The following is a 2542-nucleotide window of genomic DNA, read 5'->3' as shown; positions in this document are numbered from 1 at the left end:
CAGATCCCTTCCACACCTGGATGCCCCACAGAGCTGCCCACACCCAGATTGCCCCACACAGAATCCTCTCACCCCACACCTGGATTCCCCCCATACTAAGCCCCTCCACAGTTGGATGTTGCCAGGCTACACCTGTTGGCCCACACCTGGTGCATCTGGCATGGAGGGACAGGGCCCCAGGGTGTTTCTGGGGCAGGCCTGGCCCTTGTGCTGTGTCATGGTCGGATGCAGCCTCACTACTGAGTCTGTGTCCCCGGAAAGGGGAGGGGAAGGCTGCAGGATGATCTCCCACCTCCATGCAGCCTGTGGCCTCTACTCCTCATTGCCATGCTGGAGCTGCCACATTTATTTATCGACAAAACTAGCAGAATTTTAAAATTGTGTGCAGAATTTTTATTTTTTTGGTGCAGAATCCCCCAGGAATAGAGCAGGGAGGAGGTACTCAGGTAATTCCAGCATTTGTCTGGAAAACATTGGCTGATACTCAAAAGGTGTTTGAGTTTGCAAACATCATTAAAGAGCTTAATGATGCTGTAACTCAGCATATGTTACCACTACTGGAGACATTTCAAATATGGGGGTAGGTTTCAGCGGGGTAGATGTGTTAGTCTGTATCAGTAAAAACAACGAGGAGTCTTTGTGGCACCTTAGAGACTAACAAATTTATTTGGGCATAATCTTATTTATAAGCTTATTTTATTTGTTGCATCTGATGAAGTGGGTTATATCCCACGAAAGCTTATGCCCAAATACATTTGTTAGTCTCTAAGGCTTGGTCTACACTAAACCCCCAAATCGAACTAAGGTACGCAACTTCAGCTACGTGAATAACGTAGCTGAAGTCGACATACCTTAGTTCGAACTTACCCCCGTCCAGACCCGGCAGGCAGGCTCCCCCGTCGACTCCGCGTACTCCTCGCGGCGAGCAGGATTACCGGAGTCGACGGGGAGCACTTCTGAGTTCGATTTATCGCGTCCAGACTAGACGCGATAAATCGAACCCAGAAGTTCGATTGCCTGCCGCCGAACCAGCGCGGTAAGTATAGACAAGCCCAAAGGTGCCACAAGGACTCCAAATATGGGGGTATGTCCCGTCTCCTACATTCAAGTTCTGGGATCATTTTCTCCAGGTTATGTAGATACTACTTCTAAATGTCTGTGCAAAGTGAGAGGATGATTGGAAACCACACACACATACACACTCTTCCTACTTCTTTACTACAAACAGGACCAACTAAACCATGTAGATACCAGTCTACATTCTTGACATGTTAAATCTCCCTGGAAAAGTACACAGTGCCTTTGAATCTGGGGAATTTGCTGATGATAATGATGTTGACTAAAAATGTCACCAGCGCTATTACATTTCAATGACACCTATATACATTTATTATTAGATTTCATTGTACTCTTTAGATTGTTGTTGTGATGCTTTGAGGTCACAAAAAATCCAATTTTATGTCTTGAAATGATGCATGGAGTCATTACGTTAATAGGAAGGAATACAAGTTGAAAGTGGTCATTTTAATGTGTTGATAGTGTCATTATTTCTTTTTCTATGGTAGTGGCATCACTTTACAGCTCCACATCATATCTCATCTTTAAGTAGACTTAATACACTTTCAAATGATGTATGACGTGCGTGTGTGTAGAGAGGGTACATTAAGTCGACCAAATTGGTGGTGTTTTCCACTCACCTATATGCATCTCCCCCCCCCCCCCCCCCCAAGCACATGAGCAGCACTCATTAGTGTTTGTGCTTTACCCAGGAAAAGTGTAAAGGAGACCTCTCTCAATGGATCACACAGTGGAAGACAGGAGGTCCGTTCTCTTCTCCTGATGGGAGAGGAGTGCCTGGGCAGCTTTCCTGCATATTGTGGATGGAAAATGCCTTTTCTGAATGGGCTATCAGGGGATCTGGACAGCCCTCTGTATTGTGGGGTGAAAAGCGTTCTCTCAGGAGGGTCCCCTGAGCAGCCCCCTTGTGGGATGGACAGCGCTCAGCACCCTCTCAGGATGAGATACAGGTTACTGTGCAGCGCTCCTGTATTGTGGAATGCACTCTTGGGATGGGGTAGAAGTCTGGACAGCCCTCTGTGTTGTGAGGTGGGCAGCACCCAGCACTCTCTGGGGATGGGGCAGGGGAGTCCCAGGACAGCCGCCTGGGTTGTGGGGTGGGGAGCACCCAGCACTCTCTGGGGATGGGGCAGGGGAGTCCCAGGACAGCCGCCTGGGTTGTGGGGTGGGGAGCACCCAGCACCCTCTGGGGATGGGGCAGGGGAGTCCCAGGACAGCCGCCTGGGTTGTGGGGTGGGGAGCACCCAGCACCCTCTGGGGATGGGACGGGGCGGTCCCGGGGCAGCTCCCTGTGTTGGGTTGTGTTGCGTTGTGGGGAGCGCCCAGCGCCCTCTGTGGCGGGGTGAGGGCAGACTCTGGAGAGGACAGGAGGAGGGTGCCTGGGGGCTGCCCTCGGCTCTGCGCCGCCTCCCCTCTCCCTCCCTGGCCGTCTGTGGCTCCAGCTCTGGCTCCGGCTGCCATTGGC

The sequence above is a fragment of the Trachemys scripta genome, chromosome 6 (genome assembly GCF_013100865.1).
Source record: "Trachemys scripta elegans isolate TJP31775 chromosome 6, CAS_Tse_1.0, whole genome shotgun sequence".
NCBI lineage: Eukaryota > Metazoa > Chordata > Testudines > Emydidae > Trachemys > Trachemys scripta.
The sequence above is the reverse complement of the archived record's forward strand: the minus strand, read 5'-3'. Positions refer to the sequence as shown.